Source organism: Peromyscus californicus, unplaced genomic scaffold, assembly GCF_007827085.1.
Source record: "Peromyscus californicus insignis strain IS unplaced genomic scaffold, ASM782708v3 Scaffold_12__1_contigs__length_115047231, whole genome shotgun sequence".
In the NCBI taxonomy this organism is placed as follows: Eukaryota; Metazoa; Chordata; class Mammalia; order Rodentia; family Cricetidae; genus Peromyscus; species Peromyscus californicus.
The window spans coordinates 111,766,541-111,783,277 of NW_026294413.1; the positions used below are offsets into that span (position 1 = coordinate 111,766,541).

General features: G+C 42.4%; 1 protein-coding gene across 5 annotated transcripts in view; it reads left to right on the forward strand.

Moving 5' to 3' along the window:
* The window catches only part of Fhit (fragile histidine triad diadenosine triphosphatase), a 1,554,732-nt gene that overhangs the window by 426,522 nt on the left and 1,111,473 nt on the right, over positions 1-16,737 (forward strand). For 3 of the 5 annotated variants that reach the window (XM_052734139.1, XM_052734138.1, XM_052734137.1), the window contains one exon: positions 1,425-1,515. The exons of the other annotated variants lie outside the window; for them this stretch is intronic. The gene's annotated coding sequence lies outside the window, so the exon portion shown is untranslated. The remainder of the gene's footprint in view (positions 1-1,424; positions 1,516-16,737) is intronic. 5 annotated transcript variants of the gene reach the window in all.

Here is a 16,737-nt window from a genome sequence, read left to right on the forward strand (position 1 = left end):
ACTCAGTGACATATAATCCACCCAGGAAGTTGCCATCCTTACTTTATCTGTCTGTTTTCCCTTATGAGATATCTGTAGAATGTGAAGCTATTGTGTTCAGTGCTGTAGAGAACACTGCCTGGGAACTCTGTAGTCTGTAAGTGTTTGCTGATGATGGATGACTGATTTCAGTCTCAGTGTGAGCAGAACAAGTAACATGATAAGGAGCAAAATAATTGGATTTTAAAAGAGGAAATAATGACCCTTATACAAAAATCACAGAAAATGAACTAGTGTCTGTGACTATGGCATTTTTTATCAAAAAAGGGCCTATGAAGGAAAAGCCAAGGTGGAGATTACAGCAGAGAGGCGGTGACCAGTTGGGGATGTCATTGAGTTATTTGTGGGCAGCAGAGTCTGTTGACCTCTTAGTCACTTTCACATAATGAAAAACATCCTGTACTAAATGCATCTCTCGTATTATTATGCCCATTTGACAGGGATAGAATGAAAAGATCAGGTAGACTGAGCAGCTGTGCAGGACCTAAACCTAGTAGCTGTACAAAATGCCTGTTCTCCTTTGTGCTGGCTAGTTTATGTCAACTTGACACGAGCTAGAATCATCCAGAGGAGAGAAACATATCCATAAGACCTGTAAGATCTGGCTGTAGGCAAGCCTATAAGGCATTTTCTTGATTAGTGACTGATGTGGGAGGACCCAGCCTGTTGTGGGTGGGGCCACCCCAGGGTTGATAGCAGGCCAACAAATTATGAGGAGCAAGCTAGTAAGCAGCATTCCTCCTGGTCTCTCCATTAGTTAATGCCTTTCGGTTCCTACCCTGCTTCAGTTCTGGCCCTGATTTTCCTCAGTATAAGATGAAATGAAGCTTTTCTTCCCCAAGTTGATTTTGGTCATGGTGTTTTATTACAGCAATAGAAACCCTAATAAGACATCTTACTTGTAATCATTTGCAGTTGGTACTAGTATTTCAAAGGAGAGGAAGTTAAATGATCCACAAGTGACTCTTCAGTGGATTTGACATAGAATTCCACAAAGCTAGAGAAGTATTCTCCTGACTGTAACCTGGGTCAACCTCATTGTTTTGCACAATAGAAATTCCAGTATTAGGACTGTCTAATTTGTGAGGAGGCCAGATGGTGCATTTAGGAATGCCCAGGGGTGGGAATCAGAATATGGACAGCTAAAGCACCATTCTGACCCTGCCTTTGTGTGGTACTACGTGAATCACCATCACTCCTCTGAGCCATATTCTCCTGTAGAGTAATGACAATGGTTAGTGAAGCTGCATTATGCCTTTCTGGACCTTTAAACAGTTCCTGATGCAGCCATGCCAGCTCAGTGTTCTTCACAACTGTTTTCATGACATGCTGTCTTGAAGCTGTCCAGCTTGCTGCTGAGTGATTATCTGAACTTCTTCATCTAGGTAGGTTTCCTGGGACAACTTGCTCGGTCACTCCTGCAAAAACTCTTCATCTTGCACTGAGGACACCAAGGAGGCAGCACTCGTGTGAAAGGTAGTGTTTGCATAATTTTATTTCTTTTTAAAAAACGTGGTAAATTGACTTACTGTAGGGATGTCCTTATGGTATTAGTCACGTTCTTTTGCATATAAATAGAACTTTTATGATGGTGTTTACAGCTAGATTTCCTTAGAGAACCTACCCTCTCTCTGCTTCTATTTGTAGCTGCCATTTTAAAATAGGAATATAAATATTATGTCAGCTAAATAAAAGAATGATGGGTTGCCTTTCTGAAGGATAGTGTTGCCCCCCACTTCCTATGAAGTGCAGGTGAACTGTCACCTGACTGACATGCCATTAGCTGTTCTTCACCCATTCTGTAGGCACACATATTTAATAATTTTTATGTATGAAAAGAAAGGCTAAATAGTCACAAAGCCACATTTTAATGCCTTGTGTGACTTTGACGATGATGGCAGGATTGAAATGAAATTAGTAGCAGGAGGAGGAGGCCTCTGTCAAGGGACCTGTGTCCTGAAGGAGTGGAGGGTTAATCTTGCTCAGAGGAGGCTCTGCTGGTACAGAATAGGATAGTGAATGAACAACCTTTCAGGAGACTAGAGTCGACCCTTCCCTTTATACCGAAGGGTTTTCACCTACTGAGTCAAATATGCAACTTAAAAAAATAGATGAAGGAGAAGAAATGAATTCAGGATGCTCAGAAGACACTCTTCCAAGTCATCCAGTTAGGACTTCTGGAAGGGCCGGCAACGCCTTCGCTCTGACTTTTTCTCACATGCCTTCCTTCCCCACAGCAGTTTGTAGGAACCAGAAGTGCTTTCCTTAAAACTAGCCAGAAAACCTAAGAAAGTTGCAGAATAATTCCCCCAGTGGTGTGTGTAGGATTGGCCACTCAGAGAGTCTCTGACTCACCTGGTCTGCCAGTGGTCATAAAAACTCATTCTAGAAGGAATGTATTCCAAAGCTAGGTCAACAGAAGGTACAGGAAAGTAGAGAAGTTACTGAGTCCCTAGGCCTTGATCAGTTCTTCTCCGTCTGGTAGGTCTCAAACCAGTAGGCTGTCTTTTTGTCCAGTCACATTCCTATGTGAATGCCCATTTTGTTTTGGATCTAAGCATAAGAAATGGATTTTCCCCCGTCCTTGGTTTCTAATTCCATAGTCTCTCATATCACATAAAACTTTGTATGTCAGACTTTCCACTTGTTAACATCTATTTTGTTATAGGGATGTTATGTAGCTAGAGTTTTCCTGCCTGGCCCACAGTCAGGACAAATCTCTGTCACCTGCCAGTCCCACACCCACTCAGACCCAACCAAGTAAACACAGGGACTTATATTGCTTACAAACTGTATGGCCGTAGTAGGCTTCTTGCTAACTGTTCTTATATCTTTTTTTTTTTTTTTTGGTTTTTCGAGACAGGGTTTCTCTGTGTAGCTTTGCGCCTTTCCTGGAACTCACTTGGTAGTCCAGGCTGGCCTCGAACTCACAGAGATCCGCCTGGCTCTGCCTCCCGAGTGCTGGGATTAAAGGCGTGCGCCACCACCTCCCGGCTTGTTCTTATATCTTAAATTAATCCATTTCTGTAAATCTATACCTTGCCACGTGGGTCATGGCTTACCAGCATCTTCACATGCTGTTTGTCATCTTGGCAGCTGGCAGTGTCTCTGACTCAGCCTTCCACTTCCCAGAATTCTTCTCCTCCTTGTCCCGCCTATACTTCCTGCCTGGCTACTGGCCAATCAGTGTTTTATTTACTAACCAATCAGAGCAAAACATTTGCCATACAGAACATCCCACAGCAATGTTATATGTGTGTGATTCTTGTTATGGATGAGAAAAGGTCACACACACACACACACACACACACACACACACACACACACACACACAGACACACACACACACACACAGATGCACACTGACAGACATGTGCCTTGGCCCCACAATTCCACTCTAGTCATTTCCCAGAATGTGGTTAATGAGTTACTCTGTTCTATCTATTTGAGTTTTTATTAATTAATTAATTTACTTACTTAGAGACAGGGCTTTTTTATATAACCTGAACTGACTTCAAGCATGCCTGGCCTTGAGCTCACCATCTGCCTGGACTCTGGGATCTCAGACGTGTGCGACTCTTGGCAGGCTCTGCTCGGTTCACCTTACCTTCTTAAACACTCTTGCTCCCTTCTGTCGTTCCTTCCCGTGCTTCATCCTTTAACAATATCCCCATGTCTGTCTTGGCAAAGTGTGGGGTGTGTGTGTGTGTGTGTGTGTGTGTGTGTGTGTGTGTGTGTGTGTGTGTGTGTGTGTGAATTGAACAGCTCTATGAACCAAAAATCAAAGACACCACCCACCTTATCTTGCTCCCAGCTAACCCTGTCTCCTATATCCACTTTATCTTGTGCACCTATTTGTCCTTGGCTCTGCCTTCCTTCCCATCATTCCACAATCCTTTGAAACCCTCAGGTTTATGCAAAGTTTATCAAGTTGGGCAGAACTGCCCGTAGAGTGTGTACTGCTGTTGGACATTGCCTTGTCTTCTAAATGCACTCACTGAATACATGTAGAGTGGGATGGACTCCCATTTCACTTCCTCATGAATCTGACTGACTTCTTCTTGGTAGATTCTCTGCCTGTCTAGAGAGCTTACCTTCCAAACAGGAAAGCAATGCATTGAGTTGTCACGGAGAGCTGGCATCGCGTCCTTCCTTGCCGTGAATCTTTGAGTATAGCCATTCAGCCTTCAGCATTTTCGTTCTGTTTGGCATTTTAACCCTAGAAATAAGGCTCTTGAAAATGAAAGCCCGCAATAATTTGGAAGAGTAATTAAAAGTGAGTGATTTTTCAAGTTTTAGAGACCTCACTTATTCCTCTGTGCTTAGAAAGACTTCTCTTTTTCTCCTAACAATAAAAGACAGTGCCTAATAATTTCAAGTACTCCCCTTTTGCTGGTTTTGCATGATTTTTGCTGTTTGCTGTTTGATCTTAGCCTGCTTAACCTCTCTGAACTCTGGTTTCTTCTTCTATGAAATGAGACTAATCTTAGGAATTGTGTCACAGAATGGTTATGAAAGATTAAAAGATAATTTATGTAAAGTGGTTAGGAAGATGCCTTCCATGAAGAAGCTTTCAAGACATGGAACTCATAATTACTAATGGTCAGGACATGAATGTCACAATTATCCATGAAAGTAGGTGTGCACTTACTGTGTCTTAGTATTGAAGGACTTTCAATATTTTCTTTCTTTTAGAATATTACCTATTACTGTGTCAATGTGGCAGACATGGAGGTGTCTAAGGCCACACAAGTAATGCAGTGCCAAGTGCCACATGGCTCCTCCTTGGAGGAATAGCTGGTACAGAACTCATTGCTTTGAGAGTAAATGCTGCCATGTCCGTGTGATGTTTTAGTGTGTAACTGTAAGCTGTGAGTTTAGTTCAGTCTCCTCGTGTACTTAGCAAGTTGGTCAAGGGGGCCCCAGGCCTGACTTCTGTTTCTTCTTGGTACTAAAACTAGGTATTTCTAGACTGGGTCAGGTTAAGGAATCCTTAGGAAATACAAGAGAATATTTCCTCCATGTTTTCTCTCCACATTTCTCTACACTGTGCAGTGTGGTCTGCACCCTCATGTCTAGTGTGGCCAAGCTCTACCAGCCCAGACCTGACCAGAGGTATCGAATATAGAATAGACCTGCCTTCAGCTATTATCTGAAGGCAGGAAGAAAAATATATAGGATGATGCTTTGCAGAGCTGTGGTTCAAAACTTGAAAGCCGAGTTTCCATTTTACACTGTTTAGTATGAAAGTTGGCTGAAGTTAATGCCCGTTGGCTGACTGACTCTAATTAGAAACTGCCCTTTAGTCTTGACCCACCAAGCTACAAAGTTGGAGGCAATTACAGCCATGGGGTGTGTGCTTTCAGACCTGAGGAGGCAAGAGGTAGAAGGAAGCTCCTCGTTCTGGGTGTAAGCAGTTCTCAGATTTGAGGGTAGTTCCTGACCAGGCTTGTAAGGAGCAGACATGTGAGCATAGCTTCAAAAGTGAAAGCAGCAGCTGGGGTGCGGCACCTGCTTTTCATCTCAGCATTCAGGGACAGGGGGATTGCTGTGAGTTTGAGGTCAACCTGGTCTCCATAGTGAATTCCAAGCCAGACAGGGTAGATAGTAAGACCCTGTCTGCAAAAGAAAAGAAAGAGGTAAACCAAGCTTTGAGCTCTCCCAAGACCCTGCTCGGTTCTGTTTAACTACTGTACTTGCCTATCAAAACAGGCCACTGTTCCCTGGAGAACTAAAGTGGGAACTGGCCCTTCCTCCTCACCACTTCCATTTGACCGACGAAGAACTAAAAAAAAGGGAACAATTTTGAAAAGAAAAGGCCAGATTTGGGATTTCATTGATGGAGAGTTGTCACTACTGAAATTAAAATTTCCTGAGTTGGCCTTAGAGCATTTGGAGGAGACCAGGAAAGGGACCAGTAACCCTGACAATAGAGCCATGGTAGTTGTGTTTCTGAAGTACAGAAAGAAAAACTATTTAAATGTCTGAACAGGGAAAAAAGAGTCAAGGCTCTGGGAACTGTGCTCCGAGATGTAGCATGGCTACCACACATGCCATTAGAGTCACAGACGGAGTGCGATCATGCAGAAAGTGTGTTTGGAAAACAGTGACATACTTTCGTATATGGTGAAATACTTAAATCCACAGACAAAAAACTTAGCAAACACCAAACAGTGTTTTTCTCTCAAGCACGTGCACACTGTCTCTCTTTTAGACAGGGTCTTGTTCTGCATCTCACCCTGTACTTGAATTAAAAATCCTCCTACCTCAGACTCAGGAAATTCTTCTTATGTCACCTGAGACAGGGCAAAAGCCTGTGCTGAGGTTGTGTCCCAGCATAAATGGGATGAATCTGAGGAAATCATGCCTCTCATGATTCTCATTTAAATCATGATTTGATTTAATGATTTAAATGATCATGATTCTCATTTAAATATCTGGCAGCGACAGTAAAGACGGGTCTTCATGGGAACCACAATACGTTGGGGGAAATGTCTTAAATGAGTACTTCCTCCTTTTCTGGTGATAGAAAAAAGGATAGTTTAATGTTTCTAAATGATATGTATTTATTTGTGGTGGGGGGGGTAGGGATAACATGTGTATATGGTACATATCTGGAGGCCAGAGGATAACTAGTAGGCGTTGGTGCTCTCTTCAGCCATATTGATCCTGGGAATTGAGCTCAGAGAGTCAGTCAGGCATGGCTGCAAGAACCTTTCCCTACTGATTATCTCACCACCTTAAAGGAAAAATGATGTTTTTAAAGTAAAGAGGGGATAGAAAGACAGTAATAACACAAACCAAGAACCTTGTTATTTGCATCATTAAAATGTGCTTTAAGAATGAAGACAAGGACATTTTCAGATAGAGGAAAGCATAGAGGCTTTGTTGCCAAGACTCGAGATGTCAAAGGAAGCTGCTCAGACTGAAATGAGGCACACTAGAGAAGACCTGAAATGCTCAAGACAGAAGAAATATATTAGAATTGTAAATATAGATGACTCTTTTTCCATCTTATAATTTTCAGAATATATAGAACAAGAATGACAACATTGTCCCATGGGGATCATGATGTAATATGAGTAGCTGCAATCCACTCGACAATTATAGCATCAGAAGTGGGAGTGATAAATGGACTTATGTAGGTGCAACACTTTCAACTTTCGTGTGAGATATTATAAAAGTAACCCAAATAATGACCAAGAATATATATTTCAGTTCCTAGAACAACTAGTATGAAAAGTGGTCAAATGATTAACGATAGTCTCACTTCTTTTAAAGACAGGGTCTCACTATAGAGTTCTAGCTGACCTGAAACTTAATGTGTACACCAGACTGGCCTCAAACTCACAGAAAAACTCTTGCCTTGCTTTTTAACAACAATACAACAATATTGGAAAGGAGAAACAGGGAAACAAAAAGCAGGGACTCAAACCAAGCAAATTAGTGAAACTGTAACAATCATTATATTATTAGTGGACCCTGTGCATTTTAGTTAAAAGGCAGAGGCATCAGAATGTATTAAAAATTATGAATAACAACACTGTATTGAGAGATAACCTTTAAATATAAAGATACTCATAGAATTAAAGGAAACTGGTAGGAAAAGGAATGATGTAGAAATGGTATAAGACATGTGGAGTGCCTTCCTGAATACCAGACAAATGAAACTCTAGGACAAGTGGATTACCAGAGAGAAAGTACTTTGCAATAACAAAAGAGTTAATGTATTAAGAAGGCATAACAGTGCCAGGCGGTGGTGGTGCACGCCTTTAATCCCAGCACTCAGGAGGCAGAAGCAGGTGGATCTCTGTGAGTTCACCGCCAACCTGGTCTACAAAGTGAGTTCCAGGAAAGGTGCAAAACTACACAGAGAAACCCTGTCTTGGAAGAAAAAAAAAAAGAAGGCAGAACAGTTAGCGGTGAATATGTACCTATTAAAATTCCAAGTGAAATCTGTTTGTGTTTTTCTAAGTGTGGGGTCCTGGAGGACTCAACTGTAGTCCAGACATACATGTGGCTCATCAGTTTAAGGACTAACCAGGCTAATTAAAGTCAGCACGGGTGCAGAAAGCAAAGTCATTGGAGGGTATAGTGACCTTGGGGTAACCAACAGCTTATATCTTGCTTCACAATGTTTTCAATAGCTGTTTGCCTCAGGCTTTGACCATGTTGTGCCCGTCCCGCGGGCCAGGTTATTGGGGAGACCCGAGGAGGCACCTCCTGAAAGATCAATGGGGGCAAGAGAGAAAGGAGACCAGGCGCATTAAGGAAGACAGAGTCAGTCTGAGTCGCGTCAAGGTCTCGTTTATTGCCTGGGTATTGAGGCTTATAAGCAGGGCTTCAGGTAGGGAGGGGAGCAGGGGAAGCAGGGATAGAGAAAATTCCTAAGGAGGGGGTCAGGGGCAAGGTCGCTTTGATCCCGGGCCCCCTGCAGTTGACAGGCTCCAGAAAGTTTACCTAATCGCCATCTCCTGCAGTTAGGCCAGGAAGGTCTTATCTAGTCACATCTCCTGCAGTTAGGTCAGGAAGCTTTTATCTAGTCATATACCCTGCAATTAGGCCAGGAACCTCTTGTCAAGGCTTGACAAAGTCCAGGACATAGCTGTCCGGAGTCGGTCTCCCACAGTTCCCCCCCTTTTCTCAAAAATGGACCAAGTCCATTGTGATTGGGGTGGCTAGGGTCCGAGAGAGTCCCTGTCTTAGGCTACACAGGGGGCTTCCCACGCTCGGCAGCGTGCCATGTTGAGCTGGTCTCAACGACCTCTGTACGCTGTTGTCTCCGGCGTGAGCCCTGTACTATTCCCGTCATTGGGTACCCTCTAGCAAGACCGTGGGGACGTTAGGGCCTTAGGACACTGAATCTGAGTCCTTGATGGGGCTCCTGGCCAGCCTCCTCGGAATCTACTCTATGATAATGAATCGAGACGTGTCGTGGTAAGGCCGAATCAATCTGATTTTTGATAAACCAAGTCAACTGCTGAAAGGCCCAGGGACCAAAGGTAATGAGAAGGAGAAAAATAATTAAGGGGGCTAGAATGGTAGGTAGCAAGGTGGAGAGCCAGGGGGACACTTGCAGCCAATTTTTAAACCACCTGTGCTGACTTTCAAACTCCCTTTTTCTTTGAGCTAGCCTTTCCCTTAATTTTTCCATCGATTCCCTGACAATACCAGTATGGTCGGCATAAAAGCAGCATTCTTCCTTCAAGGCTGCACTTAATCCCCCCTCCTTTAAAAATAATAAATCCAGACCTCTTATGTTTTGTAACACAACCTCAGAGAGCGAGGTTAAAGATTTCTCCAGAGCAGAAATGGATCTTTCTATGGCCTCTAGGTCAGTAGTCATAGCCATTTGTAACTGCATAAGGTGGTTGCTCTGCATGAGGGCAGTAGTTCCTGTACCAATTCCTGCAGTGATGCCCCCAATATCTAACAAGAGGGCAATAGTCATAGACACAGGTTCTCGAGTGTATCTGCTTCTCTGCTCAAAGAATTCCATATTGGAGACTAATTGGACCAGAACATAAGAGTTTTCCCATTATCAATGGCAGAGCGAGCTTCCCCTTATTCAGTTTTTGCCATCTGCAAGTATGTCATGGGTTCAGAGGTGGATATTGGAATTCTAGCATCCTCAGTTTAGTGGTACCCAGACATGAATCATCATTTAGTTAAGACATCAGTGATATAAGAGCCAACAGTAATTAGCAGAAGCACAAGGGACAAAAGCCTTGTGATGGCTGACAGAGTTCCTTATCCTCAAGGAACCTGGAACTTTATCTCAGGTTCCCTATGACAAGAAATTCCCTTTTGATCTAACATTCCAGGGGGGCGGGAAACAAGGGCGATGTTTTCTCTTCTATAATTACTTCCTGCTGACATTGGGACGTTGTTGTCAAGGCCCTGGAAAGCCAGAATGTTAGTCAAAGACAAGAGGGAATGTTTTATTGACCAGCTGAAGAGATGGTATGCATATCGACTGAATTGGTCCATATCAGCTTTCAGCAAGTTCAGGGCTCACAGTCATTTGCAGTAGGTTGTCACCAGCAAAAGATGCTTGGATGTATCTGTCAGCCAAGTGGAAACCTGTTGAGATAGATATAAACTAGGAACAGAAGTTAAAACTTAAGAACTTATTTGGAACTTTTAGACCCATAGTCTTAGTAATTGTAGTATTATCAATTTTCCCTGAAACCCATAGTGTCCTTTTTATCTAGAGAGCCAAGTATAGATTGGACTGAAATTTTCTTGGCCCAATGAAAAGCATCTGTAAGTCTATATTTAGAACCTGTTTATCTTTTTAAAAGAGACTTATTAGCTTTAATTAATTAATCCATTGATCAATCAATTACTAAGCTGAGAAAGCTATGGCTAGTCCAGTCATCAATGTCATCAAAGATCTGAGAAGAATAAACTTTACCTGAGTGCAGACTTTTAAATCTATTTAAAAAAAAAAAAAAACATAGACTATCCATAACCCAGACTGTCATCATCTCAGGCTCCTATAGTCTTCATAGTGTTGGCAGGACAGGTGTCAGGACAGCATCAGTCTTAGCTGCTGGGCCCATAATGTGAAATTTTCCCTGTTGAGGAGCAGCTTGGTAAAAACTGACCTTATCTTGTCAGTGTCTCATAGGCCAAATCCCTGGCAGCAGATGTTGAGTCAGAGTGTCTTGCCCAGTGGTCAGTGTTGTCCACAATTCAGGTGGCATCTTCTTGTCATTGCTCCATATCTTTTTTGGAGACCTTGGGAGTCATTGCTAGGAGCTGGGGAGCTTGGAGTCTCTGTTTGCTATAGTAAGCTTTTTATCAAATAATGTAAATGCCATATTTAACAGATCTTGACAGGTTTGAGGACCATTATCTATTAAATGTATCTGAGCCAAACAAATCTAGGCCCAATCTTGAAAATATCTCTAAGTTTGGTAATAATAATCAGGCCAATTTGTTCTCCTATAGATATATTAGTCAAATATACCTCTCAGTTTTTTTTTTATTAAAATAGAACAGTTTATGCTTTAAACTAGTATCTGAATAGCCAGATGACTAGTATTAACTTGTATTCCTTAACACAAAGGACATGCAAACTCAGACATTCAAAACCAAACATACATGTGGCCACATTTTTCATTTATACCTGTAGAGTAGACAGACATTTTTACAACTATGACCCTTTGGAGTCTCAATGTAACAGCAGAATAGCAAGACAAAGAAATCTGAAACATGTTTCATTTTTTTTATATATCTCAAGTCATTTTTTTAAATCATTATTTAAGCCTTTTTATCCTCAGACCTTTATATCTTGCTATTACGTATTCTAATAATTTGCATGTTACATATTTTTTAAAACATTTCTTTATTTTTATATCTAAAACCTTTATATCTTATATCCTATATAAATTTTATTTAAATCTTATAATTTAAACTTTAAAGTTAAACTTTAAAGTTCTATATTCTTATATCTCAAACTATTTATTTAGACCCAAAATATCATATATTTAAACCCTCATGACACGCTTAAGCCTTTAAATTTTTATATCTTAAACTGCTTTCTCAAACCAAAAAAATCATTTATTTAAACTTTTATCTTCATGTCTCAAGCCTTCGTATTTTTATAAAAACATTATATTTTATCTTAACCAACAATAATTTGAAACCAATTCTCTTAAATGATGGCAAGTATTTGTAACCCACTGAACTCAAATGACCAAAACCCATTGTTATACCCAGATCACCCCCAAAGAAGCTACCTGGAGACTTAGGTACAGAATGCAAAAAGCAAGGTTTATTCAGATGAAGTCAAAGTTTACAAGCCACGGCAGGGGGCTTGTTCCAAATCTCTCATGCACAGCAGGGAGATTGGAAGGAGTGCGCCCTTTCTTTGTGAGGCTAGTTCTTAAAGGCACAGACCACATAATTCATCTCTCACAGCCTGCCTCCATTCTTTCTGGTTCATATTAGTATGTTATCTTTATTTCTTGTTTGTTAAACAACCGTGTCTAGGAGTTTTACGAGTTGTCTTCGGGGTTCGAGAAGTTTGGGATGTTTTATGACCACTTAGCCTCTGTCAGATGGTCATATATTCGGACTCTGTGTTTTTTTTTAAGTTTCTGTAGCTGATAAAGCCACCTGGGAAAAAAGGGGTCTAACTTCTTATCTACATTTAGGAATCCTGGTTTAGGCTCCTCTTTGTCTGTAGGGGATAGAGGAAGGGGGGTTATTGAGGTTTCACACCATGTAAATTTTTATTTTTCCTGTGGAAACAAAAGCATAATTTTCCCAGTATCTTGAACTGATAATTTTAACATTTCTTTTTAAGCAATACCAGGACAGAGAAGGGTTAACAAGAGAAGCTGCTGGCCGGCAGAAGAGACCTTGAAGTTATCACAGTAAAGGAAGGGAAGGGGAGCAGTGGGCATAGAGCATGTCCTTGGCTGCCAGTGTTCCTGAAAAAAAGTTTTTGTTAACTCCTCTGACTAAAGTCAGATTCTCTGTTCAGTGTTCACACAGTTTTTGTCAATTGCAGGCAGTCCCCATTGCCCTGTCCAGAGCTCCTGTCTTTGCCCGCCTGTAAGGAGAGCGCGCACCCCCACCCTCGTGAGAGCCGCCAGCTGGCTGCAGTCCTGATAGCAAGAGAGCTAGGGAGGGACAGAGGTGGCCTTAGTTATGCCTCTCTTTCCTCCTCTTCCTTTAGGAAAATAAGGGAGGTTAGTAGACAGAAACAAATAACATTTACAGAGACAATCCAAGAACCACAGCATCAGCACTGAGACGACGGCCTCATTCACAGCCAGCAAGTCCCTCTTACAGTATGCAAGCCCCACCTGGCAGGAGCTACCTGTTTATCTCAGTTCAGTCGGGCAGTGGGGGTGGGGGACCCAGTTCCCTCTATTGTGGCTCGCATATCCTTTCAGTGGGCTAGGCAAAGGTCTAGTGGAGAAAAAGGGAACTGTCCCATAGCGTCCATCACAGTCAAGTCAACAATGAGAACAGTTAATACATTACACACAAGACCAAGGGCACACGAAAAAACTTTGCCCCAACAAAACAACCAACAAAGCTCCAAGAACAATGACAGCCTGATGTGCTCTGGCGGGGGGTATCCCTCCAGGCCCAATCACATCAAAAACAATCCTGACTGGAGGACCTCTGTCCTTAATTAAACAGACATCAGGGGCTTCCACATCCCTGTCAGTCAGACATGCACCTTTTTTTTTCTTGGAAGAGAAGGAGAGAGTAAAGTAACAATGATCACAACAAAACATACAAAAAAACCGCATAAAATGGCTCTGACAATTTCCCGGGACAAAATACAAAGTGGCACTTCCTCCCACTGTGGGGGAAGATACCCAAAGATGCTCCTAAACCAAATGGTCACCTCTGAGGTGGCCTTAGGGCTCTGGGACGTCTCCCTTAGCCGCCAGGTTCACTGTCTGGACACGTCTGTCCCAGTGAGAGCCTGCAAAGTACAAATCAAGCCTGCAAAGTACAAATCAAGCCTGCAAAGTACAAAAGTAACAAGACAGAGAGACACAGACAAGACAGAGAGCGCTCTTACCGGTAAAACATCTCTAATCACATCATAAAAACTAAAAAAGGCGTCGGGGACATTTTCCCCATCTCTGAGTAATTTGTTAATATCTTTTCCAACCTTGTTCCAAGTCAGAGGGTGAATTCCTGGTCCATTAATCACTAACCAGGGACATTTCTCCTCCACATATTGGAAGAATTTTATCAAATCCTTTTTTATTTAACTCTTATTCCTCTCTCCCTAAGATTACCTTTCATCTCCTTTAGAAAAACAGCCTCTTTAGATAAATTTTTGCCCATGATCGATGGGACGACATACTTACCTCAAGACTCTCCCGCGTTGCACGAGTGATGCGGTCCGGGCGTCTCTACCCTGATCCTCTCCTGGGCCCCTTCTGTTGTCCGTCGTCCGGCAGGTCACCGTGCCTCGGGCCCCACGTTCGGGCGCCACTTGCCCGTCCCGCGGGCCAGGTTATTGGGGAGACCCGAGGAGGCACCTCCTGAAAGATCAATGGGGGCAAGAGAGAAAGGAGACCAGGCGCATTAAGGAAGACAGAGTCAGTCTGAGTCGCGTCAAGGTCTCGTTTATTGCCTGGGTATTGAGGCTTATAAGCAGGGCTTCAGGTAGGGAGGGGAGCAGGGGAAGCAGGGATAGAGAAAATTCCTAAGGAGGGGGTCAGGGGCAAGGTCGCTTTGATCCCGGGCCCCCTGCAGTTGACAGGCTCCAGAAAGTTTACCTAATCGCCATCTCCTGCAGTTAGGCCAGGAAGGTCTTATCTAGTCACATCTCCTGCAGTTAGGTCAGGAAGCTTTTATCTAGTCATATACCCTGCAATTAGGCCAGGAACCTCTTGTCAAGGCTTGACAAAGTCCAGGACATAGCTGTCCGGAGTCGGTCTCCCACAATGTTCCACAATCTAGGATCAAGATGGATACCTTTGTAATTTAATCCTACAGTACTCATATTTAATTAAATTAAATGTTAGATCCATTCCAGTTGGTGCCCATTCTACAGTCCTTGTTTGAATATTTTGGACCCAGCCCTGCTGGCAATAACTCCATAAATTCTCTGTATTTCCTTCATTGCAATGGAGGACTCTGTGGCTCAGTATATTGCCCAAAGCCATGAAGTTGATGGGTGTTCAAGTCCAAGTTTGCTTGCAAAGCCTTACCCATTGCATCACACCTTCCTTCTCGACTATTTTTACCAGAATATGCATTATGTAGAACTGAAGTACCCCCCAACAGACTCTCCTGAAGACAAAGGAACATCTCTAGCTGTCAATACATACTCTAGCTGTGAATGGCTGAGAAACAGGAGGAAGCTTGCTAGTTCAAAAAGAGATGGACCCGTGGCAATGGCCCAATTCCAGGTGAACTGAACACTGAGCTATGAACCTGCAAATCACACAGACATTCTGTTGCATCTATGTATTTGCATATGTTTAGAATAAGAATGAAAGGCTGTGGGAATCTTTCCTAGATTTCCCTCCCCTGTGACATGAGAGAAAGCTAGCTGGTGTGGGTCCATGCTCAGCTCAGGAGCTTTGGTGGGGTACCTGTTTCTAAGTGATGTGTGAGGTCTCTGCATTGAGTTTACCTTCTGGCTAGCTGTGCTGCACTTGTATCTGAAGCTGTGGCTATGCAGTTTTCTATGAGACTAAGCACAAAATGCTACCCTGATCTACTTGGGAAATATTCTCTCTGAGTCATTACAACAATCTAAGGATAATTTTATTGTTCCATATTTCCAACAAAGACACTGGCACTCCCAGATGTGATTCTTTTAAATAAAAGATACATTTTTTCCCTCACTGTGTATGACCAGAGCAACAAATTATAATTCCGCAGTCTATCAGAGATGTTCTATATCATTTTCAGATTGTGTTAGAAGAGCCCTTGCCTGGACCCAAGTGACACAGACTTTTGCCATAGCTCCCTTGCCATTTAAGTGACAAATTTGCTCTGTGTATAGTTTATAGCCAACTTTCAATAAAGTTACTAAAATATGTCTAGCAAAGCCAGAAACAAATCTCCTACCACTATCAGTTAACAGGGTTGCAAACCAAACCTGAGAATTCACTAAGTTTCCTGAAAGTCAGATCAAAGACATAAACAGCAAGTTTCCAATTCTTACTATTGAAAAGATGAAAACATGTCAGTTTATTATGTGATCATTAAAACTGCTTCTTGTTGCTGATATAAAAGTGATAACTGGGATCTGTGGTGCATACCTGTAATTCTGGTGCTCAGTAGGCTGGGGCAAGAGAATCGCAAGTTTGAGGACAATCTTAGCTAAACAGTGAGCTACAGTCCAACCAGAACTGCATGGTGAGGTCCCGTTTCCCGACCCAGCAGCTTCCCTCTGGGCATTGATAGAGTTAGGCGGAAGTCTGTTTATGCATGGATGCTGGAGTATTGTTTTCCTTCTCTAACCTGCATCCAGGCTCAGGTTGGAAACCTCAAGGGCATCAGCTTGGCATGGCACGTTACATCCTCCACACTTTCCATCTCTAGGGGTCAATGTAAGTGCTCTTCTACCACCAGGAGCTGTGTGGCAGTCTGTGCCATCTCCATACATAGTGGACGTTACTTTCACAGCTCATCAATCAAGAGCATGAGTTCCAGTGAACTGATAGAATTTGACCAAGGCTTCCTGTGTTTTAGTCAGATTTGAAAGTTTCTCTGTCACAAAAATATGAATATTTCCACTATACTTACTTCCTTCTAAAATACTGAATAATGTGATTAATTGGGCATCATTTCCAAGAATAATTCGCATCTGTAGTCATCATGAAGAAGCTGCACATCCTGGGTCACAATTCTTTCACTGTGAAATCACTGATGGAATTGGTATCAGAAAGCACCACGTAACCCCGCCAACACGAGAGAACCTTCAATGTCTATATTTTATGTTTGTTCTATGTTTTTAAAAATGAATTTCATCAAACAGACTTGAAGACTCGGAGAGTGACAGAAAGTTAAGGTCACCAGGGACCTTCAGTGACAGCTTTGCCAATACAGTTGGATGTTCCTCAACTGTAAAGCTTTTTTAATGAAAAGAGACCCCAAAACCTTTCTATTAATGTGCAGTGGCCTCTTGTCACTTTGCAATGAGTGAACTGTCAGCCTGCCGATTACCAGGCATACAGTATACGCTCATTAAATCGT